The 27,846-nt window shown below is 42.3% G+C and overlaps 1 protein-coding gene across 3 annotated transcripts in view; it reads right to left on the bottom strand.

Moving 5' to 3' along the window:
- CHRM3 (cholinergic receptor muscarinic 3) overlaps window positions 1-27,846 on the bottom strand; it is a 487,601-nt gene that overhangs the window by 175,520 nt on the left and 284,235 nt on the right. The gene's annotated exons all lie outside the window — the stretch shown is intronic.

Here is a 27,846-nt window from a genome sequence, read left to right on the forward strand (position 1 = left end):
TAAGATAAATTGATCTCAAAATTATTTTAAATTTCTTTGTTATTTTATTTGACAGTATAAATTATTTTAGTCTCATCTTCAGTAGACAGAAATGATTGAGGCAGGATGTTGGGGCTACAGGAATTTGATAATTAAAAGGTGGCTAGAAAAACTAATTGACTCCACCTTTCAAAAATATATCATTGCATGCTCAACATTTTTTCTTAATTATGTTCAGAAATTTGAACTTCTGCTAGCTGCTATTTTGTATTGAGAATGCACAAACAAGTAATTAATGTATTGCTAGATCCCCATTGTTCTGTTTCTGACACATCTATGCTTGTAAAATGTATCCAGAAAACTATACTCTGAGAATGCAGTGTCAGTAAGTAAAATATGAAAATACTGAAGTGTGCAGGGGGAAGATTCAAGATCGCTGGAAGAGAATGGAAAGTCTATTCCTTTGCATTTCTTATGTTTTGGCCCAGGGTAAACTGGGATGTGTAAGCATTAAGTGACTTGACAAAAGTTACATAGCAAGCTGTTAGCAGAGTCAGAATTAGAATTGAAAAGTTCCTGATTTGCACGCTTGTGCTCTCTTCAGTAGACAACACTGCCTCTCATTTTAATTTTACATAATCTTATTAGCATTCAGTATATTCTATGCAATAATATGAAGTGTAAATATGTCATATTTGCACCTCATTGTTTTTAAAATCATAACAGATTCCAAAATAAGTGATAATTTTTCCTCTGAGAATTACTTATTCACATCTTTTTCCTGTGCCTGTTTAAATAAGATAGGAATGAAATTAGCATTATCGATAAATTGGGTATATATTTCAGTAGCTACATAAGCGGGTTTAGGTATAACTGAAAAGGTCTGAATAAGTGGATTTGGAAGAGCCAGAAAATCATTCCCATATGAAAGATTATATCCCACCTAATGTAAAATGTGCCAAAAATCTGTATTCAATAACTCAGAAATCCTTCAGCTATACAGTATTATGTTCTCTGACTACCTAATGTATGGGTATTGACATTTGGGAAGATTAATTTTAGCATCTGGAATAAATTAATTGTCATTTGATAAAGCCTAAGATTAGAGAGTTTTAAATATCCCATATTAAAGGCAGCATATAATTTCATAAATTTAAGTTTTGGCTTTCTCTTTGCCCATAAAAAGCAATATAGGTTTAATTTTAGTCCTGTAATCTCGAGATATTATTTGAGACTTCTAATTAAATTGTCTTTTTTATATATAGCCACTTTAATTGTGCTCTGAATTTTCTAGGTTAAAGGACAAGTGACATTATCAGTTAATATGAGTGAATCTCAATAATGGGCTAAGAACTTGGCTTCCTTTCTATCTCTTTTCTGACCTTTTATTGTTTACTTTATAGACGGGTGAATAAAATTGTGATACTTATGAGGTACATAAAACCAGACAAACATATGGAGAACAAGGGATGTATGGGGCTGTCACTAGAGCTGGTGGGAACATTTCATTTTGCTAAACCTGAAACATTTCAAGGAGATGTATCAGTTTCTAGAGGGAGAGAGAGAAAAAAATGCACACTGTGACAAAGTTCCTCCTCTACCTTGGTGGGTCCTGTGCTTATTGGCAGATTTGCTCACCTCAGTGATCTGCCCCTCTTGCAGAACCCACAGTCTGGATCAGCTCCTCCTGTGCTTGATCAGGAGTTGGGAGGTTTGGGGGGGAACCTGGGCCCGTCCTCTACTCCGGGTTCCAGCCTGGGACCCTGTGGATCGCAGCTATCTATAGTGCCTCCTGTAACAGCTGCATGACAGCTACAACTCCCTCGGCTACTTCCCCATGGCCTCTTCCAAACACCTTCTTTATCCTCACCACAGGACCTTCCTCCTGGTGTCTGATAATGCTTGTACTCCTCAATCCTCCAGCAGTACACTCTCTCACTCTCAGCTCCTTGCCCTCTTGCTCCCAGCTCCTCACACAAGCTCCTCCTCTGGCTCCTCCCTGCCTGACTGGAGTGAGCTCCTTTTTAAACCCAGGTGCCCTGATTAGCCTGCCTTGATTGGCTGCAGGTGTTCTAATTAAAGTAGATATCTTCACTGCCTTCTAGAAAGATCTTAATTGGCCCCAGGTGCCTTGATTAACCTGGAGCAACTGCCATTTGGTTACCAGGGTCCTATTAGCATCCAGCGGGGGTGGGTGGGTGAAGCCCACCCACTTCTAAAGGACCTCCCCTCAGCCTAAGGGGAGGACCCACAGGTCTGGGACACCAAGTAATTACGTGGGACAACTAATGAAAAAACAGGATCGGGAGTGAAGTCATAGGGCCAAATGAAGGGAACCTGATGGAGACACTGAGCAGAGAACCCCGGACAACGACCACTGCTCCTCGAAAGCGTCAAGGGAGCCAGTGGACGCTGCCCAGAGGAACTCTGCCCGGATGCGTGAACAGATGGAGGAATGGAAATAGGCTCTACAGTCGCAGGAAATCCCGTCGGCCAACCTCCTCTCCCTGGTGTTGTAGATGGCTAGTTTGGCCATGGCTAAAAGGAGGTTGATAAGGAGATCCCGCGACTGCGTGGGGCCACGGATGGGGAGTGTGTAGATAAAAAGGTGAGGGGAAAAGTGCAACCAAAAACACAATAAAATATTCAAGAGGAGCCGGAACAGGGACTGCAACCTGGCGCACTCCAAATAAATGTGCGCCAAGGTCTCCTTCTCGCCATAGAAAGGGCATGTGTTAGGGACAGGGGTGAACCGCGCCAAGTACACGCCTGTGCTCAGGGCCCGATGAAGGAGCCGCCAACTGATATCCCCAGCGGGCCTTGGAACCAGGGCAGAGTACAGGCTGGCCCACCGGCGCTTCTCACCCTCAAGAGGTGGCAGGAGGTCCTGCCATCTGGTATCGGGGCGGGACGCGAGGGTGAGGTAGTGAAGGGTGTGGAGCACGAGCATGTACAGATGTTTCCGTGGCGCGGCTTGGAACAGAACCGGCTGCAGATTGTGCAGCCGGCTGGCAGTGAAAGGGTGAGGGGGCCGATAAAAATGTCCACAGGGCCTGGGGTGTTACCAGGGTACTAGGGATTTGTTTAGCCTGGGGCTAACATACCGGCTTCTCAGTACTTTACTGTAGCCATCTGGCCTTGTCCCATCACAACACTCTATAGACTGCTGGCTAGAGCACCGACCTAGAATGTCTGAAACCGAGATTTGAGTCCCTGCTTTGTCTGGATCAGAGTGATCGTGGATGAAAAACCCTGCTTTGAACCTAGGTCTTTCACAAGTCAGTATACTAAGCATCAGATTAGTGAGTGAATCACATGCATATCCTAATTGAAAAGGTCCAGTTTTGATTTGAAAATGGACATTCTGGCATAGTTTTTTTTGGGGGGGGGGGCAAAGATGTCAGAAAGGTTCTGTTTTGTTCTAATGTGGAACGAAAACAACCTTTGAAACTTTGAAAGTTGCCATGAAATGGAATAATTGCCCTCCAGTCAGCTCTAGCTGTCACAGCAGAAAGTTACATGTTTGTTTCTGTGAAGATTCAATGGATAGGCCGGTAGGTAGTTATTACAGGAATCAAGGAAGTTCTACCATAAATGGGTCATAGGACTGTCATAAACAGATAGCTAAGGGTTAATGTCTCTTTCACCTGAAGCACCTGACCAGAGGACCAATCAGGAAACCGGATTTTTTCAACTTTGGGTGGAGGGATTTGAGTGTCTTTGTCTTTGTTTTCTGGCTGCCTGCCTTCTCTGAGCTTTGGAGAAGTACTTTCTACCTTCTAGTCTTCTGTTTCTAAGTATAAGAACAAAGAGATCAGATAGTAAGTTCTATGGTTTTCTTTTCTTTGGTATTTGCATGAATATAAGTGCTGGAGTGCTTTGATTTGTAATCTTTTTGAATAAGGCTGTTTATTCAATATTCTTTTAAGCAATTGACCCTGTGTTGTATCATCTAATACAGAGAGAACATTTGTATGTATTTTTCTTTCTTTTTATATAAAGCTTTCTTTTAAGACCTGTTGGAGTTTTTCTTTACTTCAGGGAAATTGAGTCTGTACTCACCAGGGAATTGGTGGGAGGAAGAAATCAAGGGGAGATCTGTGTGTTGGATTGCTAGCCTGATGTTGCATTCCCTCTGGGGGAATAGGAAAGTACTTTTTGTTTCCAGGATTGGGAACAGAGAGGGAGATTCACTCTGTTTGGATTCACAGAGCTGGTGTCTGTGTATCTCTCCAGGAGCACCTGGAGGGGGGAAGGGAAAAAGGATTATTTCCCTTGGTTGTGAGACTCAAGGGATTTGGGTCTTGGGGTCCCCCAGGGAAGGTTTTTCAGAGGGACCAGAGTGCCCCAAAACACTCTAATTTTTTGGGTGGTGGCAGCAGGTACCAGGTCCAAGCTGGTAACTAAGCTTGGAGGTTTTCATGCTAACCCCCATATTTTGGACGCTAAGGTCCAAATCTGGGACTAAGGTTATTACATGGTGTGCAGCTGGTGGGACTAGAATCCAGAAGCCAGTAGGAATATTATATTTTTCTTTTCTCTGCTAAGGGCTTTTTAGCAGAGAGAAGCAGTTGGTTTTAAAAGGGAACCAGAGAGAATATTTTTTTCTGCTCTCTCTCGCAGTTTGTGGCTTGCATGTTAAGCGAGAAGCCATTAAGAACCTGTTAAGGGTCTTTTGTCATGCAATAGCCCTCCCATTAGGGGGCAAGTACCAGCACTTATAGGCATGCAAATAAAGTGGTTTTTCTGGTTTCCCTTCATTGAACATTAGCTAGAGAGAGAAAAGGACAAAAAACACTGTTGCTAGGCAGACTTCAGGAGGCAACAGAGAACCTGCAGTTCAGAAGATAAACACCGGAGGGCACCCCAACACAAGAAAACAGGAATCATGACTTCTAAGGCAAAAATTGAGGCCCAAGAGCAAGTCAGAGAAGCTGAACACAGGCGACAACTGGAAATAAAACAAACAGAGATGGAAATAAGAGAAAGAGAAAGAGAGGCGGCCCACCGCCGAGAAATGGAAAAACAACAAAAAGAAAATGAAGAGAAGGAAAAACAGAGAAAACATGAACTGGAGTTGGCAAAAGCTGGGCTGCATGTGCCAGCCAACCCTAACAACCCGGCGCCAAATATTGCTCCACAGCACAGGAAATTTCCCACCTACAAGGCAGGTGATGACACCGAGGCCTTCTTGGAAAATTTTGAAAGAGCCTGTCTTGGGTACAGCATCCCCGAAGACCAGTACATGGTAGAATTGAGGTCACAGCTCAGTGGACCTTTAGCAGAGGTGGCAGCTGAAATGCCTAAGCACCAAATGAATGACTATAAACTTTTTCTAACCAAGGCCAGATACAGGATGGGGATAACCCCAGATCATGCCCGTCGGCGTTTCAGAACCCAAAAGTGGAAACCAGAGGTGTCATTTCCCAAACACGCCTACTACATTGCAAAAAACTATGAGGCCTGGCTAACAGGAAACAACATTCAAACCTTGGAAGAACTGAACCTCCTCATACAAATGGAGCAGTTCTTGGATGGTGTTCCTGAAGACATCACACGGTACATACAAGATGGAAATCCCAAAGATATCGTTGAGGCGGGGGAGATTGGAGCCAAATGGATGGAACTGGCAGAAAGCAAGAAAGCTACTGTCAAGGGGAACGATTACCCCAGGGGGCACACAGACCATAAACCCTACAACCGAGGACAGCCAAAGACCCCACATACCACCCAAGTAAAGCCACAGATACCCTACCCTTCAACCTCACCAGTCTCCAGTAACTCACCTCGGCCCAGTAACCCATCAGATGGAAGATGCTTTAAGTGTAATGAACTGGGACATATCAAGGCCAACTGTCCCAAGAACACCATGCGAGTGCAATTCATTACACCACCATCACACCCAAGATCCCCAGGCTCGGATGCCTCTCAAATACCCTTGGAGCGAAGGGAAAATTTGAGAGTGGGCGGAAAGAAGGTTACTGCGTGGAGAGACACGGGGGCACAAGTGTCAGCTATCCACCAATCCTTCGTTGACCCCAAATTCATCAACCCAAAGGCCAAAGTTACAATTTACCCCTTCATGTCACAAGCTGTAGACTTGCCTACAGCTCAACTGCCTGTCCAGTACAAAGGCTGGTCAGGAATGTGGACTTTTGCAGTCTATGACAATTATCCTATCCCCATGCTACTGGGGGAAGACTTGGCCAACCAGGTGAGGCGGGCCAAGAGAGTGGGAATGGTTACACGTAGCCAAACCAGGCAAGCTTCCAGACCCATTCCTGTTCCTGAGCCGTCCACAGAGGCCCCGTCTGTGTTACCAGAGACCCAGACAGAGGTAGTGGACCCGGATTCCATGCCTACCACTGAAACAGCCACAGCATCTCCAATCCCAGGCCCGGAACTGGAACAGCAACCAGCACCAGCAAGTGCAACCACATCTTCAAACTCAACGCCAGAGGGCGCCAGCAAGCCAGAACTGGCAGAAGCAAAAGACAGCCATACCCAAAAGGCTCAGCCAGAGCCTGAAATACCCTCAGGTGCACCAGCGGAGAGCGGTTCACCAGCAACGGAAACAACCCCATCACATACATCGCTTCCAGAGGGACCAAGCCCAAGTCCACAGTCTGAGGAAGAACTGGTGACCCCAGCCTCAAGGGAACAGTTCCAGACTGACCAGGAAGCGGATGACAGCCTTCAGAAAGCTTGGGCGGCGGCACGGAGCACCCCACCGCCTCTCAGCTCTTCTAATCGATCCCGGTTTGTTATAGACCAAGGACTTTTATACAAGGAAATTCTTTCTGGTGGACACCGGGAAGAATGGCAGCCGCAAAAAACAGTTGGTGGTTCCAACTAAGTACCGGGAGAAGCTCTTAAGCTTAGCCCATGATCATCCCAGTGGCCATGCTGGGGTGAACAGAACCAAGGACCGGTTGGGGAAGTCCTTCCACTGGGAGGGGATGGGCAAGGACGTTGCCAAGTATGTCCAGTCTTGTGAGGTATGCCAAAGAGTGGGAAAGCCTCAAGACCAGGTCAAGGCCCCTCTCCAGCCACTCCCCATAATTGAGGTCCCATTTCAGCGAGTAGCTGTGGATATTCTGGGTCCTTTCCCAAAAAAGACACCCAGAGGAAAGCAGTACGTACTGACTTTAGTGGACTTTGCTACCCGATGGCCAGAAGCAGTAGCTCTAGGCAACACCAGGGCTAACACTGTGTGCCTGGCCCTAACAGACATCTTTGCCAGGGTAGGTTGGCCCTCTGACATCCTTACAGATTCAGGGTCTAATTTCCTGGCAGGGACCATGGAAAAACTGTGGGAAACTCATGGGGTGAATCACTTGGTTGCCACCCCATACCACCATCAAACCAATGGCCTGGTGGAAAGGTTCAATGGAACTTTGGGGGCCATGATACGAAAATTCATCAACGAATTCTCCAATAATTGGGACCTAGTGTTGCAGCAGTTGCTGTTTGCCTACAGGGCTGTACCACATCCCAGTTTAGGGTTTTCACCATTTGAACTTGTGTATGGTCACGAGGTTAAGGGGCCATTACAGTTGGTGAAGCAGCAATGGGAGGGGTTTACGCCTTCTCCAGGAACTAACATTCTGGACTTTGTAAGCAACCTACAAAGCACCCTCCGACACTCTTTAGCCCTTGCTAGAGAGAACCTAAAGGATGCTCAAGAAGAGCAAAAGGCCTGGTATGAGAGACATGCCAGAGAACGTTCCTTCAAGGTAGGAGACCAGGTTATGGTCTTGAAGGCGCAACAGGCCCATAAGATGGAAGCATCATGGGAAGGGCCCTTCACGGTCCAAGAGCGCCTGGGAGCTGTAAACTACCTCATAGCATTTCCCAATTCCTCACTAAAGCCTAAAGTGTACCATGTTAATTCTCTCAAGCCTTTCTATTCCAGAGACTTACAGGTTTGTCAGTTTACAGTCCAGGGAGAGGATGCTGAGTGGCCTGACGGTGTCTACTACGACGGGAAAAAAGACGGTGGCGTGGAAGAGGTGAACCTCTCAACCACCCTGGAACGTCTGCAGCGGCAACAAATCAAGGAGCTGTGCACTAGCTTCGCCCCATTGTTCTCAGCCACCCCAGGACGGACTGAACGGGCATACCACTCCATTGATACAGGTAATGCTCACCCAATCAGAACCCCACCCTACTGGGTGTCTCCTCATGCCCAAGCTGCTATAGAACGGGAGATCCAGAACATGCTACAGATGGGTATAATCCGCTCATCTACCAGTGCATGGGCATCTCCAGTGGTTCTGGTACCCAAACCAGATGGGGAAATACGCTTTTGCGTGGATTACCGTAAGCTAAATGCTGTAACTCGTCCGGACAACTATCCAATGCCACGTACCGATGAGCTATTGGAAAAGTTGGGACGTGCCCAGTTCATCTCTACAATAGACTTAACCAAGGGGTACTGGCAAGTACCGCTAGATGAACCTGCCAAGGAGAGGTCAGCATTCGTCACCCATGCGGGGGTGTATGAATTCAATGTCCTTCCTTTCGGCCTTCGAAATGCACCCGCCACCTTCCAGAGGCTGGTAGATGGTCTACTAGCTGGACTGGGAGAATTTGCAGTTGCCTACCTCGATGATGTGGCCATTTTTTCAGACTCCTGGCCCGAACACCTACTACACCTGGAAAAGGTCTTTGAGCGCATCAGGCAGGCCGGACTAACTGTTAAGGCCAAAAAGTGTCAAATAGGCCAAAACAGAGTGACTTACCTGGGGCACCAGGTGGGTCGAGGAACCATAAACCCCCTACAGGCCAAGGTGGATGCTATCCAAAAGTGGCCTGTCCCACGGTCCAAGAAGCAGGTCCAATCCTTCTTAGGCTTGGCCGGATACTACAGGCGATTTGTACCACACTACAGCCAAATCGCTGCCCCACTGACTGACCTGACCAAAAAGACCCAGCCAAATGCAGTTAAGTGGACTGATGAGTGTCAAAAGGCCTTTACCCAACTTAAGGCAACGCTCATGTCGGACCCTGTGCTCAGGGCCCCGGACTTTGACAAGCCATTCCTAGTAACCACAGATGCATCTGAGCGTGGTATAGGAGCAGTGCTCATGCAGGAAGCAACAGATCACAACTTCCATCCTGTCGTGTTTCTCAGCAAGAAACTGTCTGAGAGGGAAAGTCACTGGTCAGTCAGTGAAAAGGAATGCTATGCCATTGTGTACGCCCTGGAAAAGCTACGCCCATATGTTTGGGGACGGCGGTTCCAACTAGAAACTGACCATGCTGCACTAAAGTGGCTTCATACTGCCAAGGGGAACAACAAGAAACTTCTTCGTTGGAGTTTAGCTCTCCAAGATTTTGATTTTGAAATTCAACACATCACAGGAGCTTCTAATAAAGTTGCTGATGCACTCTCCCATGACAGTTTCCCAGAATTCAGTAGTTAAAAAGTGTTCTTAAAATGTATAAGTCTGTTAGTTATATACTTAGGAGTATATGTAAAGGTGTATGTGTTGTATTAATCTGTTTATTTTCAAGTTCTAGAAGGAAATCGCCGCCAGTGAGCTTCCCCACTGTCTGCAATTTGGGGGGCGTGTCATAAACAGATAGCTAAGGGTTAATGTCTCTTTCACCTGAAGCACCTGACCAGAGGACCAATCAGGAAACCGGATTTTTTCAACTTTGGGTGGAGGGATTTGAGTGTCTTTGTCTTTGTTTTCTGGCTGCCTGCCTTCTCTGAGCTTTGGAGAAGTACTTTCTACCTTCTAGTCTTCTGTTTCTAAGTATAAGAACAAAGAGATCAGATAGTAAGTTCTATGGTTTTCTTTTCTTTGGTATTTGCATGAATATAAGTGCTGGAGTGCTTTGATTTGTAATCTTTTTGAATAAGGCTGTTTATTCAATATTCTTTTAAGCAATTGACCCTGTGTTGTATCATCTAATACAGAGAGAACATTTGTATGTATTTTTCTTTCTTTTTATATAAAGCTTTCTTTTAAGACCTGTTGGAGTTTTTCTTTACTTCAGGGAAATTGAGTCTGTACTCACCAGGGAATTGGTGGGAGGAAGAAATCAAGGGGAGATCTGTGTGTTGGATTGCTAGCCTGATGTTGCATTCCCTCTGGGGGAATAGGAAAGTACTTTTTGTTTCCAGGATTGGGAACAGAGAGGGAGATTCACTCTGTTTGGATTCACAGAGCTGGTGTCTGTGTATCTCTCCAGGAGCACCTGGAGGGGGGAAGGGAAAAAGGATTATTTCCCTTGGTTGTGAGACTCAAGGGATTTGGGTCTTGGGGTCCCCCAGGGAAGGTTTTTCAGAGGGACCAGAGTGCCCCAAAACACTCTAATTTTTTGGGTGGTGGCAGCAGGTACCAGGTCCAAGGACACATTATAAAGCAGTGAGTAGTAGCTTCTATAAGTATGTAACACTGGCTCCAGCTTTTCTGCTGCCCCAAGCAGCAAAAAAAAAAAAAAAAAGTGGTGGCACTTCGGCGACAGCTCAATCACGCAGCTTCTTCTGCGGTGGGTCCTCCCTCTCTTCCTCTTCGGCAGCAATTTGCCACAGGTCAAAGAGGAAGAGTGGGAATGAGGGATCCGCCGTCAAATTCCCGCCGAAGACCCGGATGGTGGACAGAGTGCCACCCCTTTGAATTGGCTGCCCCAAGCACCTGCTTCCTATGCTGGTGCCTGGAGCCAGCCCTGTCTGCAAGTTCTGATTTTGAAATATTAAAAGTTTCCACTTTGCTGGGAGAAAAGCTCCTTTGAACCCTGCCTACGTGGGATATAAGGGGTTAAGAAATGCAAGATCCTCACAGAATCCATATGTACAGAAAACTTTGGAAATAATGATACTATATTGTGGGAACAGTATCTTAAAGTCTGATCATGCTAAGAGTCCCGCTGACCATCTGCTGCTGATGCTGGATTCAATAGTATTTCTGCTCTCAGAATATCTTCTGTCTCCTGATTCCTGCTGCACTGTCTCCAGTTACAAATAAAATAATTCAATAACCCATATATATTTATACAACACCACTATAATATTAAATCTTAGGGAAACAAATGAACAAACAAACAAAAGAAGGCAATGTTTGGGCCAAGTTCAACTTTCATCCAGGGCCAGTTTGACTAAATTATTGGTTCAGGTTTTTTTGTTTTCTTAAGAATAAAAATGTAGTAATGTTAAATGTGGGTTACTGACTTCTTAATTTGCAACTTGAGATAGGCAGGAATCAGTAGGGCAAAAGTTATTTTACATAACAGTTTGTTTACCGCTATAGCTTTCCCTTAATTTGCTCCCAAAAGGAAATATGCAAGAATTTTATTCCTGTTAATCAGTGCAGTTGGACTGAAATGTCCAATATGTATATTCCCTAAAGACTGACTTTCTAGAATAGAAGTTTATTCACTATCAGCAGCTGCTTTGGAGATGCAAGGTAACCAAGTTGTATTGCTCATCAAACTTTGGTCTCTTATACAAAATGTGGATCTAAAAGAACTGAAATTGATGGGATACAGTTAACATTGTTATTGTCTGTATGGCCACCTTGCTTTAAATTAAAAGGGGAAGAAAAGTATATTACTACATTAAAGATTTTAAATGAATGTTTGTTTTTCTTACATCTACTCAAGTTTAGCTATAGCGTTTGGGATAAACTGGGCTATGTGAATATATGTAATTATTATTTTCTCTTCTACTGAACAGTAATTGGCAGTTTCTGTTATCCAAAAATGTCTTTTTGAATTGGTGAATACATGTGGCCTTTAGAATCAACGTGACAATGAACACATAGATCCCATTCAACATTCCTTGTGCAATCAAAACTCCCATGAGCCCTCAGAGGTACATTTGTGAAGTGGTGCTCATGGTTGTAGCAACAAGACTGTAACATTATGAGTTGCTAATGCAACAAAGACTCCCACTGGCTCTAATGATAATTTGGTAGATAAAACTCCATAACACATTTTGAAAGCATAGGGACATGCTTTCACAGTACTGTACGTACTTGTATATTCTGAATTATGAACATTCTGAATGACTTTTCATGATGGAATCATTTTTTTTTCCATCTAACTGACTGGCAGTATCATATGAAGGTAAAATGGGTACCTGACAAATATTTGTACACTTATTGGACAAATCACATATACATCCTTTTACTAGAGGATGCACTATTCTTTAAATACTAGTGCTATCAGCTATTAAAAAATTGGCAAAATTGATCCAATTTACTTCTAAACACCAGTATTAATACCCAACTGTGCCCTGGCCTTCACTGGTGCAATGTCCACTGCATGCAATTTACACAAAGAACTGTAAATTATACCTCCTTTTGCCAATGACTTCCATTGCGCCCCAGGGCACAGCACCCCAAGATAGCTGTTGTTTCTGCTTCCACCTTCCCTTGAAGTTCTGGCCATAGAAGAACAGCTTTCATTACCCCCCAGCCTCCTAATTCTCCACCATAGCTCCAAGGACAGAAGCACTGCACACAAGTGGTGAATCAGCACATTACCCACAAGACCATACCGCCTTCCGAGATGGCACCCTATGCCCATCAAAGTGCCTGAAGGCTTATGACTCTTTTGTGCTACTGTGCCCACTCTCGTGCCCGCTGACTTTGTACCTCGGGCCACTGCCAGGCTCTGCTGATGTAGTAATGCCACTGGCCCTCTCAAGTGGCAGTTGCAGAGCATAGAACTGAGCCCTTAGTCTGTCTGCTTTTGTGTTGCTTCCTTACTGTTGTTTTCTTGTTATCCAAGATGGTGAATTTAAAGATTATACAATCTGTGCTGTCATTAGAATTTGAGAACCAAATTCACAAGATCAAAGTCTACTACTCAAGTATTTCTCTCATAACTGTTTTTTCCATGTATCAAAGCTCTGTATTTTTTTCTGTCCAACTTATTAAAACAAAACAAAACAAAACAAAAAACAACTGTCAAACAGATGGTTAAGGGTTAATGTCCCTTTTACCTGTAAAGGGTTAACAAGCTCAGTGAACCTGGCTGACACCTGACCAGAGGACCAATGGGGGGACAAGATACTTGCAAATCTTGGTGGAGGGAAGTCTTTGTTTGTGCTTTTTGGGTTGTTCGTTGTTCTCTCTTGGGATTAAGAGGAGCCATTCGTGCAACCAGTTTTCTCCAATCTTTCTGAAACAGTCTCTCATGTTCATAATAGTAAGTACTAACTAGATAGAAGGCGGAGTAGTCTTTATGTTTGTTCTCTTTATTTGCAAATGTGTATTTTGCTGGAAGGACATTTTACCTCTGTTTGCTGTAACTTATACTTAGTTACTTATACTTATACTTAGGGGGGAGGGAGTCCCTCTGGTCTATGTAAAGCTGAGACCCTGTAAACATTTTCCATCTTGATTTTACAGAGATAATTTTAATTTTTTTCTCTCTTTAATTAAAAGCTTTTCTTTTTAAGAACCTGATTGATTTTTCCTTTTGTAAGACCCAGGGGGACTGGGTCTGGACTCACCAGGGATTGGTGGGGGGAAAGGAGGAGGGGGGAAGGTGAATTCCTCTCTGTGTTAAGATTCAAGGAGTTTGAATCACACTATTTCTCAGGGTAACCCAGGGAGGGGAAAATCTGGGAGGGAGAAGGAGGGGGAATGGTTTATTCCTCTTTGTTTTAAGACCCAAGGGATTTGGGTCTTGGGTTCCCCAGGGAAGGTTTTTGGGGGACAGAAAGTGTACCAAACACTATATTTTGGTTGGTGGCAGCATTATCAGATCTAAGCTAGCAATTAAGTTTAGAGGGGTTGTCATAAACAGATAGCTAAGGGTTAATGTCTCTTTCACCTGAAGCACCTGACCAGAGGACCAATCAGGAAACCGGATTTTTTTCAACTTTGGGTGGAGGGAATTGAGTGTCTAAGGTCTTTGTTTTCTGGCTGCCTGCTTTCTCTGAGCTTTGGAGAAGTAGTTTCTATTTTCTAGTCTTCTGTTTCCAAGTGTAAGGACAAAGAGATCAGATAGTAAGTTATATGGTTTCTTTTCTTTGGTATTTGCATGAATATAAGTGCTGGAGTGCTTTGATTTGTATTTTTTTTGAATAAGGCTGTTTATTCAATATTCTTTTAAGAAATTGCCCTGTATTGTGTCATCTTAATACAGAGAGACTATTTGTATTTTTTCTTTCTTTTTTTATATAAAGCTTTCTTTTAAGACCTGTTGGAGTTTTTCTTTACTGCAGGGAAATTGAGTCTGTACTCACCAGGGAATTGGTGGGAGGAAGAAATCAGGGGAGATTTGTGTGTTGGATTGCTAGCCTGACTTTGCATTCCCTCTGGGGGAATAGGAAAGTACTTTTTGTTTTCAGGATTGGGAACAGAGAGGGGGAGTCTCTCTGTGTAGTTTCACAGAGCTTGTGTCTGTGTATCTCTCCAGGAGCACCTGGAGGGGGGAAGGGAAAAAGGATTATTTCCCTTTGTTGTGAGACTCAAGGGATTTGGGTCTTGGGGTCCCCAGGAAAGGTTTTTCAGGGGGACCAGAGTGCCCCAAAACACTCTAATTTTTTGGGTGGTGGCAGCAGGTACCAGGTCCAAGCTGGTAACTAAGCTTGGAGGTTTTCATGCTAACCCCCATATTTTGGACGCTAAGGTCCAAATCTGGGACTAAGGTTATTACATGGCGGCAGCTGGTGGGAGATAGACAGAATCCAGAAGCCAGTAGAAATATTATATTTTTCGTTTCTCTGCTAAGGGCTTTTTAGCAGAGAGAAACAGTTTGGTTTTAAAAGGGAACCAGAGAGAAATTTTTTTTTCTGCTCTCTCTCGCAGTTGTGGCTTGCATGTTAAGGGTCTTTTGTCATGCAATAGCCCTCCCATTAGCAGGCAAGTACCGGCACTTATATGCATGCAAATAAAGTGGTTTTTCTGGTTTCCCTTCATTGAACATTAGCTAGAAAGAGAAAAGGAAAAAAGCACTGTTGCTAGGCAGACTTCAGGAGGCAACAGAACCTGCAGTTCAGAAGATAAACACCGGAGGGCACCCCAACACAAGAAAACAGGAACCATGACTTCTAAGGCAAAAATTGGCGCCGAAGAACAAATCAAAGAAGCTGAACACAGGCGAGAGATGGAAAAACACAAACAGCAACTGGAAATAAAACAAAAAGAGATGGAGATGAAAGAAAGAGAAGAACAGATCAAAGAGGCAGCCTACCAAAGAGAACAGGCAGCCTACCAAAGAGAACAGGCAGCCAAAGAGGCAGCCAAGGAGGCAGCACACAAAAGAAAACTAGAAGAAGAAGAGGTGGCCCACCGCCGAGAAATGGAAAACCACCACCGAGAAATGGAAAAACAACAAAAAGAGAATGAAGAGAAGGAAAAACAGAGAAAACATGAACTGGAGTTGGCAAAAGCTGGGCTGCCTGTGCCAGCCAACCCTAACAACCCGGCGCCAAATATTGCTCCACAGCACAGGAAATTTCCCACCTACAAGGCAGGTGATGACACCGAGGCCTTCTTGGAAAATTTTGAAAGAGCCTGTCTTGGGTACAGCATTCCCGAAGACCAGTACATGGTAGAATTGAGGTCACAGCTCAGTGGACCTTTAGCAGAGGTGGCAGCTGAAATGCCTAAGCACCAAATGAATGACTATAAACTTTTCCTAACCAAGGCCAGATACAGGATGGGGATAACCCCAGATCATGCCCGTCGGCGTTTCAGAAACCAAAAGTGGAAACCAGAGGAGTCATTTCCCAAACACGCCTACTGCATTGCAAAAAACTATGAGGCCTGGCTAACAGGAAACAACATTCAAACCTTGGAAGAACTGAACCTCCTCATACAAATGGAGCAGTTCTTGGATGGTGTTCCTGAAGACATCACACGGTACATACAAGATGGAAACCCCAAGAATATCGCTGAGGCGGGGGAGATTGGAGCCAAATGGATGGAACTGGCAGAAAGCAAGAAAGCTACTGTCAAGGGGAACGATTACCCCAGGGGGCACACAGACCATAAACCCTACAACCGAGGACAGCCAAAGACCCCACATACCACCCAAGTAAAGCCACAGATACCCTACCCTTCAACCTCACCAGTCTCCAGTAACTCACCTCGGCCCAGTGACCCATCAGATGGAAGATGCTTTAAGTGTAATGAACTGGGACATATCAAGGCCAAGTGTCCCAAGAACACCATGCGAGTGCAATTCATTACACCACCATCACACCAAAGATCCCCAGGCCCGGATGCCTCTCAAATACCCTTGGAGCGAAGGGAAAATTTGAGAGTGGGCGGAAAGAAGGTTACTGCGTGGAGAGACACGGGGGCACAAGTGTCAGCTATCCACCAATCCTTCGTTGACCCCAAATTCATCAACCCAAAGGCCAAAGTTACAATTTACCCCTTCATGTCACAAGCTGTAGACTTGCCTACAGCTCAACTGCCTGTCCAGTACAAAGGCTGGTCAGGAATGTGGACTTTTGCAGTCTATGACAATTATCCTATCCCCATGCTACTGGGGGAAGACTTGGCCAACCAGGTGAGGCGGGCCAAGAGAGTGGGAATGGTTACACGTAGCCAAACCAGGCAAGCTTCCAGACCCATTTCTGTTCCTGAACCGTCCACAGAGGCCCCGTCTGTGTTACCAGAGACCCAGACAGAGGTAGTGGACCCGGATTCCATGCCTACCACTGAAACAGCCACAGCATCTCCAGTCCCAGGCCCGGAACTGGAACAGCAACCAGCACCAGCAAGTGCAACTACATCTTCAAACTCAACGCCAGAGGGCGCCAGCGAGCCAAAACAGACAGCCATACCCAAAAGGCTCGGCCAGAGCCTGAAATACCCTCAGGTGCACCAGCGGAGAGCGGTTCACCAGCAACGGAAACAACCCCATCACCTACATCGCTTCCAGAGGGACCAAGCCCAAGTCCACATTCCTGACCAGCCTTTGTACTGGACAGGCAGTTGAGCTGTAGGCAAGTCTACAGCTTGTGACATGAAGGGGTAAATTGTAACTTTGGCCTTTGGGTTGATGAATTTGGGGTCAACGAAGGATTGGTGGATAGCTGACACTTGTGCCCCCGTGTCTCTCCACGCAGTAACCTTCTTTCCGCCCACTCTCAAATTTTCCCTTCGCTCCAAGGGTATTTGAGAGGCATCCGGGCCTGGGGATCTTTGGTGTGATGGTGGTGTAATGAATTGCACTCGCATGGTGTTCTTGGGACACTTGGCCTTGATATGTCCCAGTTCATTACACTTAAAGCATCTTCCATCTGATGGGTCACTGGGCCGAGGTGAGTTACTGGAGACTGGTGAGGTTGAAGGGTAGGGTATCTGTGGCTTTACTTGGGTGGTATGTGGGGTCTTTGGCTGTCCTCGGTTGTAGGGTTTACATGCAGGTCCCCACTTTCTGGATGCTAAAGTTCAAAGTGGGAATAAGACCTTGACACAACCCTTCATAGAAACAATTGCAGTTAGGCAGAGCATGAACATGACACTAAAACACCTTATCCATAAGCAGAAGTTTCTTTACAGCTAGAAGTGTATAGCTAGATATTTATATGACTTTATTCTAAACTTGGCTTAGAAGAAGTGTGGATTCTAAGTGAACTAAATACATAGAAATTGAATAACCACTGCTTGAACATATTATTCAATTATACTTCAACAGGAACACAGAATATGCTGTAGCAAATTAGACCACTGACCTATCATGATCGATATTCTCCTTTACTCAGTGACTAATACCAGATCTGTGGGAAATGCAGATGTTTTGGTTCACCCTGGAGTGTTAATGCATTTTCTTTTTTAGTTTTGATGAGTATCAAGTTTCTCCTGAAGTCCCAATACTGTCTTGAAGCATAAAGGTGAGTAGTTTATACATGTTATCTAAAACAAATTGTGGGTGCTACGGCAAATGCTGTATAGTGAATGCACTAAAAAGTTCCACAAAATTGAAAGATTTTACTGGTTCTAGAGATAACTGCTATCTTTAAAATGAGGGATTCTATCAGAAGTTAATCTAACAAATCCAGAAATGGTGGAACTTGGTAAGGAAGCCCACTATAAACAATTCTAATCAAACTTTCAGCCCGAACTGAATGTATGTTATTATGGTGTATCCTTCTTTATTGCAGTTTCCCTCCATTAATTCTATGTCTAGGCTTGGGAGAATAATTCTTTAATATATCATTTCAACAGATAATGCTGATGTTATTTTAATGTGCTTTTTTCAGTTGTATCAATTTAAATTTTCCCGCTTGCACAAAATGTTGGGTTTTAAGCACTTTCTAAAAAAACCCTATATTTTCACATTTAAGGGAAATTATGGCAGAGTTAGACTGTTTATTGACAGTAGACTTTCAGATTCAAAAAGTTAAAGCTTTTTAACTGTTAAAACACAAATTGTCAACATCACATATCAAAATATATTAAGTAAATATCCTAAAATCAAACTCCAATGGGTAAGAAAAATGCTGCTTGAGTACTTTGCCTATCTGTAAATTTCAATTACTATCAATGGAAATATTTTCATCAGTTTGTGTATGTACAGTGAAATCCACGTTTACCAGCATTTAGTGATACAAATCTAACTTTTCCAAACCTATCTATGTTTCATATAAAATCTTTTGAAGTATCTAAGGATGACTGTATGTACGTAGGATTTTTTTTTCAGATGTACGCTTGTTATAAATTTATCTAAGATTGAAAATGTCATTATTTAATAAAGATTCTAACAAGAAAGCATAATACTGCTGTATAATCTAAAAAGCTTTTATTCGACTACTGACAGGGTTAATAGCTTTAATTTGTGATTGGCAGCAAATTATACCTAAATAGATGATCCATGCAATTAGATGGAGGTGAAAGCCTTGTTATATTGGTGTCAGTTATTAAGCTTGGACCTGAATCTAGAACTTACCTTTTGGGCCCAGCTCTGCTTACTGTGAAGTATGTGTATGGTTCAACTCACACTGACTTTCATGGGCTGTGAGGGTAGGGGTTTCTGACAGTTCTTTACTCTTTTCCCTCCTAAATTACCTGCGCATAAGATCAGTGTTTAATCCAGCTGCTCAGGCTGGGCCCTAGCATGAGGATGAGGCTCTAAAAGAATTGAATTTATTCTTTAGGGAAAGTTGCTATGATCCTGGATCAGAAATTGTAGAAATACCATTTAACTGACCAACTAAAATAAAAAAAAAATCAGACTGGAAAATTATAATCAGAAAAGAAAAAAAACCGCACACACAATAGGCTAAACTCACTGCTGGTGTAAGTAGGCCAGTTCTGTTTAAATAAGTGGAGATGTGTCCTCTTTGGAATTGTGCTCACTCAAGAAGTGAATTTGTCCCTCTGCATATATGCACAGATAGGATCTGACAAAAACTCTAAAACAACTCCATTTTAAATAAAATGAATCTAATGGGCATAGTGACAAGTGACAAGTGGTCGAAGAAAATTAAGAAAATGACATTAAAAGATTTCACTGATCTCTCTTTCCAAAGGAAACAGTAAAGCAAAGTTAAAAAGTAGTTTTTTTTCTTTTCTCTTTCCCCACCACTCTCTTTCTCACACACACATACACTCCAACCACATTCAGGTGAGCCTGAGTCACTGTGTGTAGGATAAGAAACAGAGGGGAAACCTGGGAACATGAAATCACTGTCTCTTGTGTTGCTGTTAATGATATATCTGAAGTAATTGTAATGATTAGGCTGGAGCTTCCCACTGTAAGAGAGAAAATGATACAAGGGCATGCAACAGTAGAAAGACAAAACATATTAGTAGAAAGCAGCAAGTTCTGGTGTTTCCTGTGTGAAAGCTGCTGAGTGGTGTAGCTACAGTAAATTGTGGAGAATTCACTTTTAAAAGATACAAAGGCAAGGATAGTACAATGCCGATGCCACAGAACATTTTGTTCAGACTGTCATGTGCAACCAACAATGCCTGCTCACACCCGGACTGACACAGGTATGGTCCAGTCTTTCCCACAATCACTGAATGACAACGTGACTGTAAATACAACTTTACATAATCAGGATAAGCTAGCCTGGCATATGTTCACAGATACTTCTGAGGTTGTGATAGCATTACTTGCCAGCAGGCAAAATTTTACTCAATGTATCAGGAGCGGGGAAGAGGAGGCGACCTCGCTCCTCTCCCACTCCCAGCCCTCATCCTCTTGTGATATGACGGCATATTAACAGTACAAGCCAGGAGGATGTATAATTGCCAATAATGAATAGGGGGATAAAAGCAGTAGGATATACACTGTGCTCAGATAAAGGTCACAGATAAAGAATCCAGATGTCCCTGCAGGAGGATAAGTGTATAGCTAAGTGGATCTGAATCATTAAAGGCACCAATTTGCACAGAAAACTTGGATACGACTGCTTAGAAATTACTTTGGGGCAAATTGTGCTCACAGTTATACCAATGCAGTGCATAAAAGTCAATGGTCTTGCCCTGTTGTAACAGAACTGTGCCTTGAAAGCCAATATTTATATGGATTTTGATTTTACACCAACACTATCTTTGAACATTTCCCCAATAAAATAAAGGGTATAGTCCTAAAACCTTGGCAGATTAAAAGGGCTTGTGAATGTTATGAAAGCACAGCATGCTTAGCCTATGATGAGAGATAAAGACATCTCGGCCAAGACTGAAGCTGGAGAAAGATATTATTTCACCCTAAGCCCTCACAAATGGGCTGTGAATTTGCCTTAGATTGAATGAGAAGCAGATACAGTAACTATGGAGAACCTGTCAAAGGTTATAAGAGAGAAGGATGTGAACATGAACGCACAGTACCAGAGACAGACATGATAACATAACTAATAAAACTAACATTATACTGCAGGAATCCAAGTTTATTAGTAATGTTCTACACAAAATGTGAAATATCTACACACTCTGGGGTTCTCTGACAGTTTGCTAATAGGAATGATACCTTGTTTGCTCTTCAGATCAGACAGCAATGAAAAGAAATGGAGCTGTTCTCTCTGATAGCGAGGCTGGTTTCAGAAACAGAAGGGCATTCCCAAGCACACATCTGAATATAATCAGAATCATTTTCCAATGTTTCTGCCTTTGATCTTTAAGTTTTGCTTAATGAGTATTTATTTAGCATTTTTTTTCTGACTAAAGTATTTTTTAGCAAAATAAGGGACTCAATGCTCTGAACTTTCTTACTGGAACTACAATATTTCAAAATGATACAGACTCAGCTACGCTTCTGCAATTCTATAATACCCAGATGATGCCCTCATTAACACTGGTGCAAACACACAAAGGCTATGTCTATACTTCTAGCTGGGGGAGAGGGGGGAGTGTGTGATTCCCAGCTCAAGAAGATGTACCCTGTGAGAGCTAGCACACTAAAAACAGTATTATAACAACAGTATCAATGGCAGGGGTGAGCAGCTGCATAGGCTAGCCACTCTAAGTAGAAACTTGCTTGGACCCTGTGGGTACATGCTCAGAACAGCTAGCCCATACCGCTATTCACTATTGCCCATGCTACCGCTATTTTTAGTGTGTTAGCGTGAGGAGAGCCAGCTCAGGTATGCCTATTTGAGCTGGGAATCACACACCTAGCTGCAAGTGTAGAGACAGCCCTAATGTTAATGGGATTACACATTTAGGCATCATCTGAAGACAATGGATTGCAGAGGTGTCTCTGAGGGAATCATTTAATCTGCAGAACCTCTATTAATGATGATGAGGCACCAGAGGGAAAGAGTTCATCTTGACAGTCAGAGCTCAGCGTGAGTCTTCAAGAGCTGGTAGTTAGGGAAAAACAATCAAAACAAAACAGATCTTTTGACTTGCAAACTGAACACATGTGGTATAGAAATCAGTGAGACACAATGAATAGAAAGTCTTGCAATGCTACTTTACAAAGACAGTTTTTAGGACACAGTCATACTTCAAGGTGCGGGAAACCAGAGGTAACCTTTGGCTAATTCAAGATGTAGTATTGCCCAGTCAGAAAAAAACAAAAAAATGATGGTACTACTATAAATTTAACATATTATTCACACTGTTAAGTGGTTTATGTGAACATCAAATAAGAAATAATTTAATAAAAAGGAAATTGCTTATATGGACTAGAACAAGGGAATCACATCATAATGTTGCATGCAACAGTGAAGTGAAAGGCAAGTGCCAGCCACGTGCAGATGACACACATATGACCATACCACTACTACCAAGATGGCCTAATGCTTGGACAAGATGAACTTATGAAAAAAAGAACAGCTGGTTGAAGCTGAACACAAGCAAGCCAGATGTGATGCTGGTGGGAAGAGGAAAGTATTTTGAAGGGTTTATATCCCTGGTGTAATCTCTTTTGCATTAATGTACATGCCAAAAAATTGGTCAATTTAGTCTACCGTTTAGGAGTTCTCTTGGATTCCTCACTGATGCTAAGCTCTCACATAGCAGCAGCCATGAATAACGTTTTATACCATCTCTGGTTGGCTAGGAGACTCTGTCATATTCTGGAAGATTTGACACATTTGTCACTGCTTGGGTGGACTACAGTAATGTGCTGTACCAGGGCATTCCATGCTAAGGAAACTCTAGCTATTGCAGAATGCTGCAGTCCGTCCACTCAGCAACACAGGCTGCTATTAAAACTTTTAATCTGTCCTCCAGCTCCTGACATTGGCTCCCCATAGGATATTGAATCATGTTCAAGATCTTGGTCCTTATCTTCAAGGCTATTTCAATGACCTAGATCTAGGATATTTAAAAGATAAAACTAAAGCTCTGGGATGAGGACTGTGATCAACAACTTTGCTTCTCTTGCAAAATAAAACCTTCTACAATAAGAGTGGAGCTCATCAGTGCAGGAGACAAAGTTTTCTCAAGGGCATGGAATGAACTCCCCAGGAACTAATGACTACCACAAACCTCACATCATACATAAATGATTCAGAAAAGAATTCTACAAAAGGCTAATTTCTTTGACCTTGCCTTCTCTAATATCCACACATAATTATGTGTATATTTAATGCCTACCAAAACACTCCACTGTTCACACTTCTCTCATCCTCTCCACAATAGAGAAGAAATAACATACGACAGATGTTACTTGTGTGTAGTGCTTAATGCACTACTGGATGGTGCTGAGCTGCTACTGTGATGAATGCAATAGAACATAAAAGTGGCCATGCTGGGTCAGCCCAAAGGTCCATCTAGCCCAGTATCCTGTCTTCTGACAGTGGCCAGTGCCAGGTGCCCCAGAGGGAATGAACAGAACAGGTAATCATCAAGTAATCCATCCCGTCACCCATTCCCAGCTTCTGGCAAATGGTGCAAATAAATGACCTCAAATAGAATAGAATAATATCTGACAAGTGTCCAAGTTCTCTCTTCCATAAAAACAAGCAGAAGATTTTTTTTTAAATATTTATTTTGTGCACTTTATTGCTTAATAGGTTAGATTAAGGGTTATGGACATGATTCAGAAAAGCATCCCTATTATCACACGCTAAAAGCCCAGATTAAAAGCTTAAGCATGTGCTTTGTTGTTTCCCTGTTTCAGGTCCTATGACAGTACATAGTCTATAAAACAGAAGATTTGTGATACATTTTGAATAACTGAATCCATGTGTAAAAATCAGAAAGCAGCCTGAAGTATAGTATTCATCCATAGGATTTTCTTCCCAACGGCTATTCAAAAACCTTACACTAGTTTTTACTATACAATGATTCAAGTGAAATGATGAAATCTTATCAGTATTAGACGGCTGTAATTTCATACAATGTAAAAACCTGTGGTATAGCAACCTCAACACCCATAACATCTGTGAGTTTATATATTCTAACAAAATAATGATTATCTGTGCGAAGAAGTCATACGTTAAATTAATAGAAATTTCATAATGTCACCTTTTGTAGAATTCTTTTCTGAATTATTGATGTATGATGGGAGGTTTTGCTCTCTTTAAATGGAGTTCTTCAAGGTGATATTATAATGTGCGTAATCTTGTGGTGTGGGAGTACTGGCAAAAAACCTTCTCATATACTGCTGTATCAGTATGCTGAGCCAGGCACAATGGCAGACATCATGTGAAGACCCTGCTTCCCATCAGCAGAGGATAAAATAACTTGATCGGTTCAGAGAACAGCAGTTCTGTCCAAGAAAGGCACAGCAAGCCATGCTTGACCACTAGGATCCACTATATCTCCTGGAGCTCCCATTGCTACTCCATGCCTGTCATAAACAGATGGTTAAGGGTTAATGCCTCTTTTACCTGTAAAGGGTTAAAAAGTTCACCTAGCCTAGCTAACACCTGACCAGAGGAACCAATGGGGGAACAAGATGTTTCAAAAGGAAGGAGGGAAGTTTTTCCTTTGTTTAGAGTTTCAGTTTCAGCTGGAGTGAAAAAGATCAAGGAAGCAGCCTCTTATCAGAGTAGTAAGTTTTAGAAAAGAAATAAATAGGTTTATGTTTATTTCTTTTTAACCTGTCTCATGCAATTAGAGGTAGAATCAAATTGGGTATTTGAATATTTTTTTTGTGTAACTAAATTTGTGCCCAGGGGAACATCCTCTGTGTTTTGAATCTGTTGTCTGTGAGAGTAGCTGGTATGCTAATCCCTCCCAGAGGGTTTTCTTTTACCTTTCTTTTCTTTAATTAAAAGCCTTTTTCTTAATACCTGAATGATTTTTCCTTGTTTTTAGATCCAAGGGGTTTGGATCTGGACTCACCAGGGATTGGTGGGGGAAAGGAAGGGGGATGGTTAATTTCTCCTTGTTTTAAGATCCAAGGGGTTTGGATCTGTGTTCACCAGGGAATTGGTGAAGTCCCTCAAAACTACCCAAGGAAAAAAGTAGTGCTTGGGGGATAGTGGCAGCGATACCAGATCTAAGCTGGTAATTAAGCTTAGAAGTGTCCATGCAGGTCCCCACATCTGTACCCTAAAGTTCAGAGTGGGGAAGGAACCTTGACAATGCCCTTACACCCAATCACTCTCAATGGCTATCAAAGCCCCAGTTAATTTTGACAAACCCTACTGAAAAAAATATCACACATATGTATCTTGTTCATCTAAGGCTAAGGGCCGGAAATCTACAACCCCTGGAACTCAGCTTCAAATCCCGGCAGAATCAGACCTCCATTCTGGAGGCAGATGAAGTGACTACCATGCATTTTATTCCAGAGGGAAAAAAATCAGATGAGACATTACAAATTAACTGCTTTGTGATGACATTAAATTTCCCATGATACTTTTCATAAAAGTAGCAGTTAAGTGTAATGTCCTTGGCCAAATTTCCTTAGCTCACTGTGGTGCATTATGCTGTGTGCCTGTTGAAGGTTGCCTTTCTACCCCTAAAGGGGAACTCATCTATCTGGAGCTATCCAGACTGAGTTAGTGAAATGTTTTGCATTACCATGAGATAAAAGGTGTATACTAAGATACACTTGAAGGGCTCAGCTGTGCCCATGTTTGAATGGATAAACAAGCAGGTGAAGGAGAAGTGTCAAGGTACCTTCCGCCTCTCATGTTTGCACAGAGGATAGACACAGCCACAATGCTTGTACACAGGGAATTCATGTGTAGCATGGCTGCTGGCACTTGACTCACCAAATGGGGTGGGGAAAACACAGGACCATGTCCCTCCCATCAGAACACAGGTCATCTGAATTGTCCCTGCTTGGAATGAGAGAGTAGACTCTTGACTGCTCTCCCTTTGCATGCCTGAAGGCAGTGTACTTACCTTAGATGCAATATCTCCAGGAGCATTTATTGACTGGCATGCCTCTGCATTGCCCCGTTCCACAAACACCACTTATTTCATAACAGTTACAAGTATCTAATAGGAATGCCATTTGAAACATTGAAACTATCTCAAATTAATTAAGTGGATGTGGCTGTTGAAGATTTAAGCCTTTAAAGTAACGAAAGATCAAACAAATAAAACCTGTTAATTAATGCCTTGCACAGATTTCACAAAGATGGCTAGTACTGCATCAATTATAGTCAACACTATTATGAAAACGTGGGTGTGGAAGTGAAAGAATACAACTGAATTATGTTTTTAAATGAGATGTGTTTCAACTCAAATTACTAAGAGTAAAGATTTGCTTATTATGTTACTTTGTACCTCCTCCTTTCAATCTCGAATTCTTGCTGTAACATGATTTTAATCACACATAAGTGGTAAACTTATATGTGCAATCAACTGTTAAACTGACTCTAAGAAACAGATGAAGTAAATTAGTGCTGAAGTCAACAATTTACAATCTCACTTTATCCAAAATGCTTGTTGTTTAGAGAGTCTTAGATTTCCTTTTGAAAACAGAATACACAAATATACAGTTCCCAGTAGCAACTAGTTTCAATGCCATGAATACTCATGGATTTTGAAATTTTGATTTTTTAACCATTTTTCTAGATATGACTAATTTATAGCATTATTTGATATGAACATAAATATGAGAAACTCGCAAATGGCATCATTGGAAAAATACATTTTAAATATTTATGTATTTTATGTTTTAAATTAAAAAAGCCCTACCACACCTAAACACTCTTAAAAATATCTAGTCAAGTCCAATTTTTCTAAGGTTCAAAGTCAAACTTCAGGCAAAAAAGATGGCTTCAACAACATGAGCAGTGTACATAATTAATATTTTGAAAGGAATTATACTGGTTTTATACATTAAAGATGTACATCAGTTCCAAAATATAATCATTTATAATATTACGTATATAACACAACAGAAGTGAGGACTCACTGATTTTTCTACATTACCATTTTTATGCTCATTAGAGTATGAAAAAATGGAACATTTTAATTCCTTTAGATTTAAGCCCTGAGGTCAAATGAACCACTCCCACCCCAACACACACAGTCTCCCAACTCCCCAAAATAAAAACGCTATCACTTTAATCTCAGCCAGCAGGGAACTTTTTGAATCTGATATATAAGAAACATATATCCTGATGGTTTGAGTTCCTTGGATTGGAAGAACTAGCAGAAGTTCAAAGCTGTATCATTATTTATGCCTCAAGTATCTTAGACCTAAAAGGACAGAACAATTGTAAACCAATGTCAAACTGAGTTTGCATTCTTTGGCAAAAACTCTGCTCACAGTCCTCCAGCTTCTTTCACTGAAAGATGGAGAGGCAACACTGATCCATAGAAATGTAGTCAGTTGATATATGATTTTTAAAGCAATTCCTCAGAGGGATATATAGCCAGAGGAGGTGGTTTTAAGATCTAATCTTCAGATCTGAAATACCTATGCTCCCTGGAAGCACAGGCTTAAATCCTGCCAGGTTCAACGCATCCTTTCATCTTTCTGAGACAGATTAAATTCTGTGTAGCTTATTATACAGCAGTCTTTCATACAAATTTTAAAAAAACCCAAAGCCCAGTGTGCACTACATGATATTAAACATGAAATGTCATGTTTCCTAAGAATAAGTCCTCATATCCCAAGATCATTTGATCTGAATTGCACATCCCACATAAATAAAACAACCTCTGTTGAGCTGTTATTTCATTTTTTTAACCTTTCATGACAGGCCAGCCTCTCTCTTTGATAGGAATGACCTGCTGTGCAATCAACATCTGGGCAGAATTCAGGACAAAAAAGGAGGCAGGTATTTTCTCTGGCTTTTTTAAGTTCTAAACTATTAACATTTCCAGAAAGATAATTTTTAAAAGCAAAATCCCCTCCTCATTATGGACCCACTCCTGCAAATCCTTATTCATGTCAGCAAAGTCCAAAGGATGGGCACACAGTGACCAAAACATCAAGTTTCTTGTATATTGTATAAAACCTGAGATAAAATTTCAAAATTATATCATTTCCTTTCAACAAAACAATTTAAAATACCATCTTTTCACCTGAGCTTTTAATTTATGCATGACCTTGAAAGGAAGTCAGTCTACAGCC

The sequence above is a fragment of the Gopherus flavomarginatus genome, chromosome 4 (assembly GCF_025201925.1).
Source record: "Gopherus flavomarginatus isolate rGopFla2 chromosome 4, rGopFla2.mat.asm, whole genome shotgun sequence".
Taxonomy (NCBI): domain Eukaryota; kingdom Metazoa; phylum Chordata; order Testudines; family Testudinidae; genus Gopherus; species Gopherus flavomarginatus.